This window comes from Neofelis nebulosa, chromosome 1 (assembly GCF_028018385.1).
Source record: "Neofelis nebulosa isolate mNeoNeb1 chromosome 1, mNeoNeb1.pri, whole genome shotgun sequence".
NCBI lineage: Eukaryota > Metazoa > Chordata > Mammalia > Carnivora > Felidae > Neofelis > Neofelis nebulosa.
The window spans coordinates 220,894,886-220,912,635 of NC_080782.1; the positions used below are offsets into that span (position 1 = coordinate 220,894,886).

Here is a 17,750-nt window from a genome sequence, read left to right on the forward strand (position 1 = left end):
AACAAGAGAAACAACTAATATTTATTGAGTACTTATGTGCCAGGTTCTGTTCTAAGTGCTTTACATGAATTAGCATATTTGATCCCCACAGCACCCTGTCTGAGGTACATACTATTACTAATCACCATTTTACAGATGATGAAACTGAGTCATAGAGAGGTTAAGAAACTTGCCCAGGGTCATACTGGTAGGATCAAGGTTCGAACGTTGGCCTTTCTAGTCCTAGCGTCCATACTCTTGGCCATGGCTGAAAGAAAATTGGCTCAGAGAGGGGATGTCCCAGGAAACAAAACTTCCCTACATGAATGATGTCTGAAGTCAGCTGGTTTTCTTCCAAGCATTAGGGATAAAGAGGAGTCCAGGCAGAGGTGCTTTATCTTGCCACGGATGCTGTCTCTGCCCCTCAAAGGAACACCGGCAGAGGTTGTTACTACATCCCACCCTATGGAACATTGTGATACGCTCTTGGTCCCATGTGTGTACTGTTTTGCTGCTTGAATTAGTGATCCCGTTGCAGTTATTTAAGCTTTCTGTGCATTGGAGTCCACATTTGGAAATGGGGTTATTTCCACTTGTCAGCTCTCTTACTCAGAGGAATGCAGAGGGCTAATGGGCTGATACACACAAAGTGCTTTGAGCCATGAACCAGGACTGACTGAACTTTTAGAGAACACTATGACTTGCCAGGGGTATTTAAACTGACATAAATGTTAGAATATTCCCCTAGTAGATACTTTGGATGTTCTTGGTTAAGCTTCCTGGTCCACCATGAGTGCCTAAGTTCTTCTCTAGACTTTCACACTGAGCAGTGCTAATGGAGAACTATCTGGTGGACCTACGCAATGCCTGTATAGTCTGGGATTGTTCAAATTATGTAGAGATAAGGATTCCTAATTCAAAATAAGAATCTTCAAGCCAGGACCTTGAAAGCCATTGCTTATCAAACAAGATAAAAAAGAACTGGACCCATTCCAAGGAAACATTTAACCTAATTGCAAACACCATACCTTGGCATTTAATTCCAATGAGAGTGTTTTAACTGACACTACCAAGGGCAGAACCAATTGCAAATTAAAAAAAAAAAATAATAATGATTTACAAAGAGATGTGGGTAAGAAGATACCAGAGACTAAAAGAATGGGGAGAGGAGTTTCAGCTGCAGCTATGATTAAGAACCAACAGGCACAGGAAGTAATTATCAAGGTAGGGTTTTTGTTTTTAAAGAAAAGTGTGTCTGATTAATCCACACTGTCTAATGGAATTTCCCTCCCATTTTTTACAGTACAGAAGTATCAGTTGTCAACCTATGTTTTCAAATAAAACAATGAAAGCAGAAAGATGATCCCAGTATTTTTAATAGATGCAGTCATCAATTCAATGATATTTATGTCTTGTATCCATGTACCTTAGCACAGTCACACTTCTCCAGACCTGAGAAGGGAAGCAATCATTGTGAGCTAATAAATAAACACGACCACTGGGAACCAAGGGGGAAATTCAGGAGCAGAAATGGGACAGTTTAAAATAGTTTACAAAAGAGTTTGAGAGCAAAGGAAGGAAACTGAACAACGAAAGGGAGGTGGTAGACCATGAAGACCATATAGTATTAAAGAACTACAAATCCAAAGCAAGGAAAATAAAAGACAGTTTTCCTGAGTGCTGTTGTGATGCAACCCATTTCAGGTAAAAGCTATAACAAATTTCCCAAAAAAATATTTAGATGCAAAGAATTTTATTTTAAGATGCTAAGCCTTCTTTTTGCCAGCATTTTTTCATATTTACAGACACTTCTTTTTAAGCACTGAAGTCCCTACCTATTCCTCACCAAAGGGAAAGTATTGATGCAGTCTCTTTAGTGTGAGAGTAAAGACAGGCATAATCTTCCCAGGAGAATTTACAGATTAAAGCTCTTCTTTACATGAGCAGGAATTTTTAGCTGGAAAGCTGTGGAAGAGGTACAAGAACCTCCCTGGTGTCCCTCCTCCCAAATCTCACTGAAGGCACTTTCTGCTTTTGCCTCTGTCTTCCTTGGTCATCACCATTTATGATGACAGTTGTATCTGGTTCCCCAACACATCTTCACGTTGTCTTTGCCCAGATTGAAAGAGTTTCTTTTCAATAAAGAACAATGGGATTTGTGTAAGGCAAAGGTCATTTTGGTAAAATTGAGCTGTGATAATTTGCTACGTCCAGTCTACGATAAGGTCACTGAAAACCCACTAATGAGCATTACAGCGTAAGGGAGACCAGTAGTCCTTTAACAGCCCCATTTCACCTACAAATGTTCGCTGCTTTTGCTGAGAACTGGGGCGCAGGGGCTGGTGCTCCAAGTCTCTGTGCCAAAGCTTGTTTACAAGGGGGTGAAGGATAGTTTCCTTGGCCACACTCTGTGGTCCGCCCTACTCTGCGCTGGACTCAATAGGAGGAAGGGTGGAGTAGTCACACAGAGTTTTGACAATGCTCCAGTTCTTTGCACCCCAAATATTTACTGAGAAAGTCAGGTCATTCTTTACAGATGCCCGGCCTAACCTACAAAAGCTGGCGGAGGGACAGGAGGAGAAAGAAGGGCTCTCTCTGTTTGGTAAAGATGTACTCACTGGGTCTAGAGTGATTGCAAAAGCAGCAGTACAGAAATGCTAGAATGGTCCTACACACCCTCCTCAAACTGATCACCCATTTGAAAACTCAGCTTCAGGGCAACTTGCCTATACAGATCCCACCCACACATTCCTGAGTCTACAGGCAGCTGTTTTCTTCTGCCTGGAATAGTCTTCTCATCTAGAGTCTACCTTTTCTTCTGGATTCCTCTCCAGTCCTCTCCACATGCCACTTCCTGTTTCAAGCCTCTCCCAGCATTAAGTCCCAGCCCAGGAATCACTTTGTTCCTTAGCCTCCTATACCACTTACCCAACACTGGTAACTCTGTGGCATTTATCTGTTTATCCATTCAGCTCCCCATTCCCCCAGCATCCAACATGGCACATAACAGTCAACCTTCACTCTGTGCCTAGAAATGATGATAAATTATTATGGTAGACTGGTGCAGGCATGCCTGTCTCAAGTTCATGTTTAGGTAATTTCTTTTTTTTTTTAATTTTTTTATTAGAAAAAAATTTTTCAGTTTATTTTTGAGAGAGAAAGAGAAAGTACAAGTTGGGGAGGGACAGAGAGAGAGGAAGAGAAAGAATCCCAAACAGACTCCACGCTGTTAGCACAGAGCCAGACATGGGGTCAAACTCATGAACCTTGAGATCATGACCTGACGCGAAATCAAGAGTGGGACCCTTAACCAACTGAGCCACCCAGGCACCTTTTTATGTGATTTTTAAACTCAAATGAAAGGTTTTCCATGGTTAACACATGTGAAACGTAGTAAATCCTTAATATGTAATTGTTTTCAGATATCATGGGTTTTATTAGGACGCATAAGAAACAACACTTGGCAGATCTGTGGTAAAAGGAAGAACAATTAACCATAGAGAGAGACAGGAGCAAAGAAAGGATTCATACAGTCCTAAACCCATTCTGGTATGATCAACCGCTCCAGTTTACCTGGAACTTTGCCAGTTTTAACACTGAAAGTCCCATGCCCTGGGCAACCCCTCAAACCCAGACAAATTGGCACAGTTGGTCACCTACCAGATGGCCAATGAGCATTTTGACAAGAAGCAAATGCAGGTTTTAAATAATGGGCTGAGCCCCCTTTCTCCTCTCTCACCTCAAATCCTGGTGCCACAAGCTTCTCCAAAGACACTTCACTCTTCGATGACAAGTGCCCAGTTCCCAGAAAGGAATCCTGGGTTTATTCAATTCTCTCCACTTCAGAAGCAATCTCAGGCTTGGGAGGACAAATGGTCAAGGGAAAAAGCTTTATACAGAGTTCTCACAAAACAGAAACTAAAAGGAGTATTTGGAACAGGAAACAGTGACCTTTATGGCATGATTCCCAAAGGGAAAGTCAAAGGCAGAGACTCAGAAAGGCAAATGTCCAGAGTCCACGGGAACTCCAACTTACTCTGAACATTCCATACCAGGCCTGCTAATTGCAGAGCAGAGCAGCTGGTGTGATAATGTCCCTGTGCAATCGACCTGACTGCGACAATTCAAGTGCGTAGATTAACAAGAAAACTGGGACCTAGGATTATGACTATATCTGAATGTTGTCACATATAGCAGAACGTAGTAATATGTTCTGAGAGACAAAAATCTATATGACACAATAGACACATTCTGAAAAAACTGAAATGGACCTGAAATAAGCATAATGGTTAACACCATAAATAATGGTATAGTCAAAAACCAACTCTAGCTCTGTAGTTTGTAGAATGATGGGAATTGTTTTCCTTAATAGAATGATAACAAACTTAAGAATTTTGAGCTGCATGATGTTGAACACAGTAACTTAGAGCAATAAAAGCATACTTGGGAAATGGAAATTTTACCGTTTGTATCTCTATATATTACTCAAGGGAAAGGTGGAGTTGATTTAAGGATACATTTCTGGGATTGCCTGGCCGGCTCAGTCAGAAGAGCATGCAACTCTTGATCTCAGGGTTGTGGGTTCAAGCCCCACATTGGGTGTAGAGATTACTAAAATAACAATAATAATAATAAGCTTTAAAAAAAAGTATAGATTCCTGTGACTAAAAATGTTCACATGTACTGTGGTACAAGTGCAGGTAAGGCAACTTGGCCTAAGGTTGAAATTTAGGGTACATGGTGCAGGATATAATGTTACCACCAGAGGGTATTGTTTCCTCTTCCGGATTGTTGGCAAGTTTATGTAACCACAAACTAACTCTAAACCAGCCCCCACTAAAAATGGGCCAGGCCAGATCCCAGCAAACTGGATTAATCTATAATATTCCCACAAATTCCCTTTTTTCCTCCCATTTTCGATAGTGTTTGGTTTTCTTTCGGTTGAGAGAACCATGCTGGCAGCAAGCCAAACTATACAAACTGTACGGAGAAAACAGATCACGCCCCTCCTACTGGTCAAAACAAGAGAATGGCCACTTAGGAAATTAGCCCAGGTGGCTATTTCTGATTATCCCAGGAGGCAGGAGTTTCCAGGGACCGAGAGCTCAGCAGATGAAAAGAGTGAGCAGAGAGATTTCAGGAGCAGCACGGCCTCCCACATGAATTTTGATGTAAGCTGATTTACAACTGAAAAAGGTCCATGTCTTGTTAGAGACCAAAAAGCCTCAGAAAGTTACCAGAGAGATTTTGACAACTTCCAAAGTCAGCCAGGGAATCTGTCCCAGCCCATTAGTATACCGAATTTAGAAACCAAGGCCCTGGAAAGGTGCCCCAGGAAGATGCCCAAGAGAGTCAGTTTGAATCGGGCTAAATGCTTACTCTTGAAAAAAGGAAGGCTTTGTCCCCTCCAGCTCATTCAGTGCCAGAGGCTGTCAGGGAGATAGGCTGCAAAGTGCAGAAATATGGGATATTAGGTCATCTGCCTGACCGAAAACAAGTTCAAACAAATACAAACTTAAAGTCAATAAATAGTTTCCCTTTTTTTTTTTATGACCAAAAATAATACTTGTTCATTGCTAAAACTTCAAACAATACAGAGGTAAAAGTAACAAGTGAGGGACTTTCCTCTCAAAGCCAGCCCACTGACTGAGGGCTGAGGAGCCCCATTCACCAGGAATATTCACTGTTGATGATTTGCTCATATTTTTCAGGGCTTCCAATTTCTATGAATAATAAAAAAATTTGATTGGTCTAACTTTCTATCTATGTATTCATCCCAGGCATCTCTCAATCACCCATTGGTTTGTTTTTTTGTTTTTTTGTGTTTTGTGTGTTTTTTTTTTTTTGCAAAAAAGGAGATCCTAAAATATATTCTTATAATTGAGTTGTTCATTCCATAGATCATTGAATTTTTCCAAGTCTGTCTCATTCTTTTTAACAGTGACATGGTATCCCATTGTATGGATGTCTCATAACTTTATTTACCCCTTGCCCTATAGATGGACATTGATGCTATTTCCAATGTCTTTTTCTATTATGAAACTGTTATAATAAAATTCTTAATTAAAAGAAATAGTTATTAATGGGTATGTTGTGTTAAGGATCACATACTGTGCTAAGTCCTGTTATAGGATTTTAAGATGAATAAAAAATATTTTTGCCTACTTGGAGTTTACTCTCTAGTGGGGAAGAACTATAAATATCTGACACATGAAAAAAAGACTCAAATACTAAGTCATCATACAAAGAATATTTCCAAACAAATACCATTCGCTGACCAGGGAGCAGAGAGAAGGGAGGCATCCGATTCTAACAGTTGGATTGGGAAAGGTTTCATGAATTGATTTCATCTATGTAGGGATTTGCTTTCGTGTATTTGATGCAGGGAAGTTGAGCTGGAAGCTTGTAGAACTCTTAACAAAGTCACCCTTTTCACCATGCACTGAGATACGATTTTTGCTGTCTGAATTTCCTTTAACAAATATAATTCCAGAAAGGCCTGGGAATGCTTTGTCCTTCTAAGCTTGTTTTGTTACGTTTAATCTACAACTTTATCTGGTAACCTGAAAACTCACTACAAATGTCCAACACGGTACTTTTTTAGATAAGAGTGTGCTCTCCAAAATCAAGCACGTCATAGACTGTTCCATTATTCTTGTTACATGTGTTGTGACTGTCCAGAGAAAGACATTTTTATCAGTAAACTAAGGCCAACGGTGTGTTTTAAAGGGAAAACATTCGAAATAACTCACTTGTGATAACAAATCTCTTTAAGTCCGAATCCTCCCAACAATCATGTGAGCCTGCTGAAAGGAGAGTTTTTCTTTTTAAGCAATCTTAATTAGCAGGTCTTTTTCTTATTAACATCTTCAAAGTGCTTTGAGCTCCTCCCTAGATGAAAGCTTCTATGTGAGTACAAATTATTATTATGCTCACAAAATACACACACTAAATGCAGGAAAAGTGCAAACAGTTTAACTCTGCAAGCCTGCAATGCCCTTGAGACACTTTGATCTGCCAATATAGCCATCAATTATTCTATATCCTTTACTCTCTAAATGCATGCATCAAAGCATTCTCATGCACACCCTTGTAAATCCAGCTGTTTATTCCAAAATAGTTCCTCTTAATTAACCCTTGTTTCCTTTCCCCTTTGTTGGCAGCTGCTGATTCAGCTTCTGTTGAGAAGGTATACACAACTTGGCTGTGGAATGGAAAATAACTCCAATTTTTCTTTACCAAGATGGTCATGACATAAAAGAAGTGCATTAATAAAGATTCTTTGATGACCTGGGAAAATGCATATGACGCAGTAAGTGAAAAAAACGTGGTATAAAAATGTATAGAGTACTATCTCAACTGTAATACTAAGGATTGCTAGCATGAATTGAATACAAACATTTAGCTCACTGACCTGAATGCCTTACCTATGCAATATACTTTAATTTTCACCATGAGGTGAATACTATCATCTCCCTTGTTGTCATAAAGACTGAAGCTCAGAAAGGTTAACTGATGAGGTTCTGTCTGGCACTGTCTGGTTCCAAAGCTCATTCCCTTAAGTGATGGTCATGCTGCCTTTTAACAGTGACTGCCCCTCGGTAGAGAGATTTGGGGTGATTTTTTCCTCCCAATGTTTTTTACACTTACACATTTTAAAAAGAAACAAAAATAACATATTAACCACATGAATTAATCAAATAAAAATAAAGAAGGCATTATTTATAGCCGTGCTGACTTGGGATAAATATAAGAAACATGTCATTAAGCTCAGAGTTCTCTGGGTCTTTACTTCTTCATCTTTAAATTTTTTTAAATGTTTTATTTATTTTTGAGACAGAGAGAGACAGAGCATGAGCAGGGGAGGGGCAGAGAGGGAGGGAGACACAGAATCCAAAGCAGGCTTCAGGCTCTGAGCCGTCAGCACAGAGCCCGACACGGGGCTCGAACTCACGGACTGTGAGATCATGACCTGAGCCAAAGTCGGCCACTTAACTGACTGAGCCACCCTGGCACCCCTACTTCTTCATCTTTAAAATGAAGGGATTGAACCAAGAGATTTCAGAGGCACCTTTTAGTTCTAATAACACTTCAGTCTTTTGGTTCCTGATTATGCCTCAGGGATGGCACTTTCCTTCAAAACTAAGTATGTTCTAGTTCCCTAGGTTTGCTCAAAGAGTTCTGTTAAGCACCAAAAGAAGAACCATAGTACTGTTAAATGAATTCAGGTGGTAATTCACCTTTGAACACCAGAGAATAATAAAGACTACTTTTGGTAATGATGAATATTGAATCAGCATTAATGTAAAGTTATTATGTAATTAATAAATTACAATCATAAGTGAAGAATACGCACATTTTTCTGATCTCATTCCAGAGTAAAAGACAACAAGTTGCATTGAAAATCAGGGCCAGGTCTTTTTCTGGCCAGGGTTTAGTTTGGACATGTCTGGAATGCAGGAGTATGAAACCCTTTGAAACAACACGGAGAGTGGGTGTTTCCAGCTGAGAGGAGCATTTGATCTTTTCTTGGAAAATAAGTACCTGCACTACAAAGGAGGGTTGCTATCCCCAGAGAAGGACACAGGAAGCATATGGGACCAACCATGAAGAAAGGACAGAACCATCTAAAATACTATAAATGTTAAGTTGTTTGGGAAGCATGAAGAATTTTTATTTCTGGCCACTGAGCATTCTATTTATTTATTACTTTTTTTTTTTCAAGAGTGGATGAGTCTTTACTTGGAACACTTTGAAACCTAGAGTCGCATTTTTCAACAAGAGAAATGTAAAGATTTAGCACATATGGATGTTCAGTAAATTCTAACTCATTGAAGGAAGCATATTAATAATAAAGCTTTAGTTAAAAGTGTAGGATTTTTTGTTTTGTTTGTTTTTTAAGATGAGACTTAGGAACAGTACCCTTTCCTCAATGAATGTCTAGAATTTCATCTTCTACAGATGGAAAAACTTTTCATACCATGTGGATCAAAAATTCAAATATAAAAAATGAAATCATGATAAAGTTAACAATATAATAGCTTAAAATTTCAGGGTACCCGGGTGGCTCAGTCAGTTAAGTGTCTGACTTCAGCTCAGGCAGATTATGATCTTGCGGTTCGTGGGTTCGAGCCCTGTGTTAGGCTCTGTGCTGACAGCTCAGAGCCTGGAGCCTGCTTTGAATTCTATGTCTCCCTTCTCTGCCCCTCCCCTGCTCTCACACTGTCTCTCTGGGTGAAATGGGTCAAAGTTTACAAACTTCCTTTTGCAAATAAGTCCTGGGGATATCATGTACAGCATGATGACTATAGTTAATAATACTGTATGGTATATCTGAAAGTTGCTAAGAGAGTAGATCTCAAAAGTCCTCATCTCAAGAAACAATTTTTGTCACTATGTATGGTCACAGGTATTTTTTAGTTAATTTATTTATTTTGAGAAAGATCAAGGAGGGGCAGAGAGAGAGGCAGAGAGGGAATCCCAAGCAGGCTCAGAGCTCTCAACACAGACCCCAACATGGGGCTTAATCCCCTGAACTGTGAGATCACAACCTGAGCCACAATCAAGAGTTGGATGTGTAACCAATTGAGCCACTCAGGCACCCTGTATGGTGACAGATATTAACTAGACTAGTTGTAGTGGTCATTTTGCAAATGTACACAAATACCAAATCATTATGTTGTACACTTGAAACTAGTATAATGTGTCAATTATGCCTCAACAAAAAATAATAATAAAGAATCTAAGAGATAATAAATAAATAAATAAAGCAAACACATAAAAAGGATTTGCAATTCATATCAAGATAAAATGCATCTATCAATGCATAAAGAGTTCCTGCCAATCAAGAAGAAAAGGACTAACAACCCAATAGAAAAAAGAGGGGGGAAAAATGAACAGAGAGTTCACAGAAGAAAAAACACATATGGATCTTAAAGTTAAGAAAAAAATGCTCAACTTAATTCATAATTTGAGAAATGCAATATACAACTGTCCTAAGTTGTTTTGCCCTACCCATCAGGTTGGCAAAAATCTACAAATTTGGTAATGCTCTCTGCATTCAAGACCTTGGGAAAGGAAGCTTTTGCATTATGGGTAGAACAGTAACTTAGTATAACCTCTATGAAGGGCAATTTGGCAGATTTCCTTTGGAGCTAATGAAGCATAAACTTTGGGACTCCTCACTTGCACAGGCCCTTTTTGAGGCCCTGGGAAGATACCCAACAATTTTTCAACTTCTTATGTTGTTTTTGAGACCTTTGCAAAATAAGATATTTTAATCACAATTGGTTAAGACCATTGTTCTCTTTCCACTCTGAGGTCCTCTCCAACATGCTTTACTTTGTGAAGTGCAGCATTGGAATGGCACCATGAAATCCTTTTATTGTATTTTTTTTTAATATTTATTTTTAGGAAAGTGCAAGGGGGAGAGGGGCAGAGAGATTGGGACAGAGGATCCAAAGCGGACTCTGAGCTGATAGGCTGACAGCAGCGAGCCAGATGTGGGGCTCAAACTCAAGGAACCGCGAGATCATGACCTGAGCCAAAGTCAGACCCTCAACCTACTGAGCCACCCAGGTGACCCAGGAACTCCTGAAATCAGGTAAAAGGAAGCTGACTTGGAGACACATTTAGATTGGATTTAGTGGGATGCATTTATGTGGTGTGCAGTCACCTCCATCAGAGCCAGGTTATTGGTAGGCCTCTGGTGTAGGAATGGTTTCCACAAATACTCCTACAACTTACTTTGCCAACCACCTGCTGATCTGACAACAAGCTGCAGGGCCAGAGATCACACTGAAATATGAACATGTCTTATGGTGCCTGATATTACAATTATGTAGGTAGTGGGAAAGAAACAAGGCTCGAAATAAATGGAGCCAGAAGCCAATCTGTGGGAAATTATTTTAATTGTTAGGTATGCAAAATTATAAGCAGGATGCTTACTTTTTACAGATATCTGGTCAAAATGGCTATTCTTGCCTACTAGGACATATTTGATAAATTCACCATATATTTATAATCTTTTTTTAAGATGTGAATCATGTGAAATAGAATTTATCAGAGGTTCTGAGTTGTAGGACACAAACTTGTAGCAGCACTACATATCACATTGTGTGAAACTGAATGCTTTATGCATCCCAACTACCAAACTAAAAAAAAAAAAAGAATTTCAACCAACCATGCTAAAAAGAAGTCTGAATTATCTTTCTGCTCTCTGTCTTTAAAATTATATTATAAAGCTGTGGCCATAGAAGAGGTAATCAGGGGGTGCCTAGATGGCTCAGTTGGTTAAGCATCCGGCTCTTGATTTTGGCTCAGGTCATGATCTCACAGTTCGTGGGATCTAGCCCTGTGTCTGGCTCTGTGCTGACAGTGTGGGGCTTGCTTGGGATTTTCTCTCTCTTACTCTGCCCCTCCCCCACTCACCTGCTCCTCTCCTCAAAATAAATGAATAAACTTTAGAAGAGGTAACCACTGTATGCAACCAAAGAGAAAGAGAGAGGGAGAGATAGAAATGTAGCCCTGTGTCAGGTAGTTCATTAGTAGAGATATTATGTTCTTTTTCAAGATTCTGTGATATTCAGAATGCATTTTTCAGCTTTTTAAAATTAGTAACCTATTGTGATTTCCTTTCATAATATATATATATATATATATATATATATATATTCACTTTTCTACCTACCTTAAATTAGATAATTTTATAATATTTTTCTTAGTGAAAGCCTACAAAATTATGATCTGCAGGTTCCATACAATCAATACTTCATTCCTTGGGGTACCTGGGTACCTCAGTTGGTTAAGCATCTGATTGCAGCTCAAGTCATGATCTCATGGTTTTTGAGTTTGAGCCCTGCATCAAGCTCTGTGCTGACAGCTCAGAGCCTGGAGTGTGCTCCAGATTCTGTGTCTCCCTCTCTCTCTGCCCCTCCCTCACTCATGCTCTCTCCCTCAAAAATAAATAATAAACATTAAAAAATTAATTAAAAACTTCATTCCTTTTTATGGATGGATATTACTCCACTATATAGATATTTCATATTTTGATTTATCCATTCATCTGTTGATGGACACAGGTTATTTCCTCTTTTGGGCTATTGTGAACAGTGCTGCTATGACTTCCTACCTTTTTGATGGGCAGGTGAACTGGTACTGAATAGACTGACCACCAAGCCTGCTGGGTCCTTATCCAGAGATGGTATCTAGCAGGGATACTCCATCATGACACACTGGCTGGGACTGACTGGTCAGTGCCTCTGCCATTGGTAGTTACATATTTTGAATCATCACAAGCAGATTATCTCAAGTTCAATGAAGGAAGGTCACATTCTATTTTGCCTAACCCCACAAAGGATTGAGACAGAAACGAGCACTTAGCCAAGAATAACCAAATATAATCTGTCCAACTGACCAATGATGAAGTCTGAAGTAAAAATTCAGTCTCAATAAGTATGATGACTATTGGCTGAACCAGTTATTACTTCTGTGGTGAAAATGAATTGAAAATAGGAAAAGGAGTTGAGGAGTCGGTGATGGGAACAGAAGATGAAAGAGACCGGTTGTTAACAAGGGATCTCTAGGGCACAGCCTCCTGGGCTGTGAGTGCTCATGGGTGACAAGTGACAAGCTGCTCCCCAGAGCTCCCTGCATCCTGACTGACCTTCAGTTGCAGCCTGCGTGGCTCAGATAATTCATTTTCACTCTGTGACATTACATGAGGCCTGGCTTTTATGGCTTGGATTCCTGCCCTAGGTTTTTCTCCAGTTGTCATTCCTATAAACTTCCCAATGACTGAGGCAACCTGAATGACTCCTTCCATCCAAAGAAGCTTAAGGAAAACAGCTCTGAAAAGAAGTTAGGTTGAACATCAGGAGCTTTCTAATCATTCATACTCTATGATTTAGTAATTTCTCTCAGAAATCCTAGTCTAAGTCAATAATATCAAAGTCAGGAAAACCATATGCCCGGAGAAGTTAATCTCAATTTCAGTTTAATGCAAAAAGTTCGAAATACATGTCCAAATGTAGAATGATTTTAAAAAGGAAAAAATAAATGACGTTACCTAAATTAGATTATTTATTCAAAATTATATAGTTTTGTATTAACATTGACATATTGTCATAGTGTAATCTTAGTTGAAAAAAAGCAAGAAATATATATTCATGAGAAGAATATTCATAGAAAGGAACAGGGCAAAACATGAATAGCGATTATTCCAAAAGTTGTTGGGTGATTTCTCCCCCATATTTACATTTTTTAAAATGAAACTGTGCATATATTGTTTTTATAATGGGAAAAAAAAACTTTAAAAAAATAAAAGCAGAATATAACATGGATTTCAAACAAAATTAATCACTCTGAATATTCTAAATATTCTAAAGATATTTATTGAAAAAGAGGGAGGGACCTAGGCTTCAGTGCAAATAGAAAACTAAAAGAAAAAGATCATGGATTCTTGCAGGATTTGCTTTCCACCATATTACTGGAGGAACCAGATGGGTCTCTGCTTTTCCAGGAGGCACAGGACACTGCCTTTTGCGGCAAGGACAAACAACGGTGGGGGTAGCTGAAACCACTATCACTCTGACAGTTCTAAGCCCTTAATGGCTGAGAAGGGCCAAGACACAGAGCTTATTAGAAAAAAGCTAGCGCTACTCCAGATGGCAGTTCCAACTGGCCAGATTTATAATTTTTTCCATGTGGGTCAGAAACATATGCCCAGGATGTAGCATTGGCATTGTAGCAAGACTATAAGAATGCAGCCTATGGAAACGATTTGTTTTATATGGATTTTATTTACTTTTCACACATGCTACTAAAGAGTGCCCCTCAGCTGCTGAGCAAGCATTTGTAGCTGGTAGAGTGGGCAAACGGGCCAAAAGCTTAGTGTCGTGACTGGTTTTAAAAATAGTCTTGAAACAGTTTAAAAAGAAAACAAACAAACAATGGTAGCAGAGAGAGACTGAGTAATCAATTAATGGATTAAACACACAGTTATTGAGTGCTTACTACGTACCAGGCACTGTTGAGCCTTGGGGATATTAATTCCTGCCCCCGTGGTGCACACATTCGACTGTGTTGGGCTGCCAAGTGGAGAAAGGGGGATGCAACAAATGAAAAAAATAAGTAAGTTACGTAGCACGTTGGAGGGCTGTGGAGAAAATAAACAGTGGAAGAGGTTAAGGAAAGTCAGTTGTCAGGTTCTTAGAATTTAAACAAGGTGATTAGGAAAGGTGACACAAGGAGATTTGAGCAAAGATGTGAAGAAGAAGAGGAATAGAGCTCAGAAAAAGTGTTCTGGGCAAAGGGAACAGCAGGTGCAAAAGCCCTGGAGCAGGTTTGTGTCTGCCTGTTCAGGGACAGGCAAGGAGGCTGGTGGGCCGGGAGCACATGAGCAAAGGGAGAGCAGTGATGGAAGAGGAGTAGGAGGGGAGGGCCAAGGCACCTACAGTCTGGAAGGACATTGTAAAAAGAACAAAGGGGCCAGATGCATCAGCAGATGCTGATTAGCTGTGGAAGATAATAAAGACAGACGTGGCAAAGATCACTCCAAGATTTGTAGCCCAAGTGACTGGGAGTAAGCAGTGTCATCAGCCGAGACAGGGAACAAAAGAAGAGGAACATATTTGTGCCAGGCAGGGCATGAGAGGAGAGAAAGGGGAGAAAATATGAGTTTGTTTGGAAGGTAGTTCTTTTAAGTGCCAGTGGGGCCCCAGAAGTTTGAGCTGGAACCTCAGAAAACAGGTCAGGTTAGAGATTCAATTGGTGAATTACCAACAGAGGAGCGTTCAAGTTATGAGAGCAAATGAGTGGGTGTGGCCAATGGTAAATGCTAAGAAATGGTTGTTGAATCAACCCAGTGAAACTGTGCAGTGAGGGTGTTGATTAGGTTCTTTGCCATGTGAGGAACAGATAAGCGACCTTGGATATAGAGGTTATTGTGAAGCTGCACAGAAAGTTAGAAGCAGCAGGACTAATGGAGGACTAATGGAGCCTGAAAGGTCATCAAGATACAATGAAGTTGTTGTGACTAGGCTACATGCTCATCTGCCCATTCCAGGCGTCCTTGTAGTCACCAAGTATTCTCTGTCCCTGCTTCTCCTGCTCCCGATATAGTATCTCTCTATCTCGTGTGCTCCCTCTTACTCTGTTCATATTCCTCAGGAGAAATGAGCTCATTTATCTACTTAGCAATCACCCATCATAGAGAACATGTGGTTGGAGCTCTCGAGCCGGGGTAGCACCTAGGCCAATGAACAGACACTGCCTTGGGACCAGGTGCTCGTCTCTTGTCCGGTCAGTTGTGGCCAAGCAATACGTGGTACCAGGCATGGAAAGAATAATTACGGAGTCATCAGATGAGGGTTGTGCCACAGAAGGTGTTCTGAGGCATTCCAAGGACAGCGGAACTAGAAGTGTATGGCATCAAAAAGGCCAGAAGAGGAGACAGTCTTCAGGAGGCAATGTTCACAATGATCAAATGCAGCAGAGACATGTAATAATTAATAGCAGTAGTAATAATAGCAGTTGTCATGTTTTTAGGGCTTACTATACATCGAAAGCTATACTAAGTGCTTTACATAATTACCCCTCTTAAGTTTTATAATAGTCCTGTGACATTGGTATTCTAGGGACAAATTAAGTAACTTTTCCACTACATCTGGTAAGTAATGGAGCTGAAATTCAAAGCAAAGTCTTTCAACATCCAGGGATCAATTTATTGATTTATTCTCTAACATCATTTGTTGATTGTATATTTTTCACTGTACATTGTTCTAGGCACTTTCATGGAGCTTCTGTACAAGAGGAAGACAGGCCATCAGTAAGTAAACAAATAATATAATTTAAAATAGCAATAAAGGCCACATGAAATAAAACAGGATAATAGATTACGAATTGATTGAAGACAGATGGGGGGCACTTCTCCAGATAGGACGAGCAGAGGAAGCTTCCCTGAGGAGGTGACATTTGTGATAAGACTTAAGAATGAGAAGAAACCAGCCATACAAAGATCTGGGGGAAACCTTCCAGGCAGAAGGTATAGCCTAAACACTAGAGTTAGGCAGGAATTACTCTGGTATTCAAAGGAACAAAATAAGGCAGGAGTGAGGGGAGAGAAGGCGGAGAGCTTAGAAAGGTACTCAGGAGTCAGGTCAAGTAGGTCTTAAAGAAGCCCGGATTCTAATCTAATCACAAAGAGATAATCACTGGAGGGTTTTAATTAAGGAGGTGATATAACATGGTTTAAGTTTTTGAAAGAATAGTTTGATACTATGTGCAAAATAGAGAGTTAGAAGGAAGAATGCAGAGCAAAAGTCTAGTTAAGGGTTGATAGTGGCTGGGATGGGATGGCATTGGAGAGAGTGAGGAGTGGCCAGAGAGTTGACATCACTTACTGATTGACTCGCTGTGGCGGATGGGGAAGAGAGGAGTAAAGAATTATTCATTTTGAGAAGACTGGTGATAGTATCACAGATATACACAAAAATGCCTTTATGTTTTAGAGATGCCAACTGAAGAATTTGAGTTCAATGTCACAATGACTATACTTTACTTTTTTTGATGTTTATTTTTGCACAGAGAAAGAGAGACAGAGTGTGAGTGGAGGGGGGGCAGAGAGAGACAGAGACAGAATCCAAAGCAGGCTCCAGGCTCCGCACTGTCAGCACACAGAGCCTGACACGAGATCTTGACCTGAACCCAAGTCAGACGCTTAATCGACTGAGCCACCCAGGTGCCCCACAACGACTGTACTTTAAAATACTTCAGTTCAAAAAAAAAAAAAAAAAAAAGTTAAACAAGCACAATAGATGCTGGATCTATCGGTGTTTTTTATACTATTTGCTCTACCTTTCAGTGTGTTTGAGTTTTCATAACAAAAGGTGTTTGTGGTTTTTTTTAATGACTTTAGGTTTTTAGTTTGAACAATGAGGTGAAGCCATTTACTGAAATGGAAAAGGCTGGGAGGAGCAGGTTTGAGGGTGGAGGGAATCAAGAGGTTTATCTAAGTTTAGTATGAAAAGCCCATTAGGCGTCCAAATGGAGATGTTATGGACACAGAGACACGTAAGCTCACAGCACAGGGAAGAGTCAGGGTTAGTGTGGCAGAGATTGCTAGATCTCTACCCAATACCCACTTTCCTCTTCTTCTCTGTAACAGAACCTTGATACTTAGCTAGGTGTATTGCTAACTGAAATAAAGACTGTATTTCCCAGCCTTCCTGGCAACTAAGTGTGGCCATATGACTAAGTTGTGGATAATGAGGTAGAAGTGGAAGTTTTGTGAAGAAACTAGAAAGCCTCCTTAAAGGGAATTAACTCACCTAGGAAATGAACACTTTGTCCTCCTGCTTTTCTCCTACCTGCAGTCTGGAATGTTTATGATACGGCTGGATCTCCAGCAGCCATCTTGAAATAATGAGGTGCTCCTTGAGGGTGGAAACCAAGGGCTGGGATTATGAAACACATAAAGGGAAGTCCTCTGGGTCTCTGATGGCAATCAAGCCACCATATAAGTCCTAGTTTGCTTTCCTTCAAACTTACACAGCAAATATGCTTCTTTATGGGGCACCTGGATAGCTCAGTCAGTTAAGCATCTGACTACAGCTCAGGTCATGATTTCATGGTTCATGGGTTCAAGCCCCATGTCTCTGACAGTGCAGAGCCTGCTTGGGATTCTTTCTTTCTCTCTTTCTCTCTCTCTGCCCCTCCCCCCCACACTCTCTCAAAATAAATAAACTTAGATATATATATATATATATATATAT

The 17,750-nt window shown here is 40.0% G+C and overlaps 1 long non-coding RNA gene across 2 annotated transcripts in view; it reads left to right on the top strand.

The window, feature by feature from the left end:
* LOC131485694 (uncharacterized) overlaps positions 1-16,721 on the top strand; it is a 36,309-nt gene extending 19,588 nt beyond the window's left edge. Inside the window, exons 4-6 of one of the 2 annotated variants that reach the window (XR_009248970.1) lie at positions 7,143-7,291; positions 15,763-15,805; positions 16,564-16,721. This is a non-coding gene — a long non-coding RNA (uncharacterized LOC131485694). Of the gene's footprint in view, positions 1-7,142; positions 7,292-8,356; positions 8,812-15,762; positions 15,806-16,563 lie in introns of those variants that run through there. The other variant, XR_009248971.1, reaches the window with a different exon arrangement.
* The last annotated feature ends 1,029 nt before the right edge of the window (positions 16,722-17,750 follow it).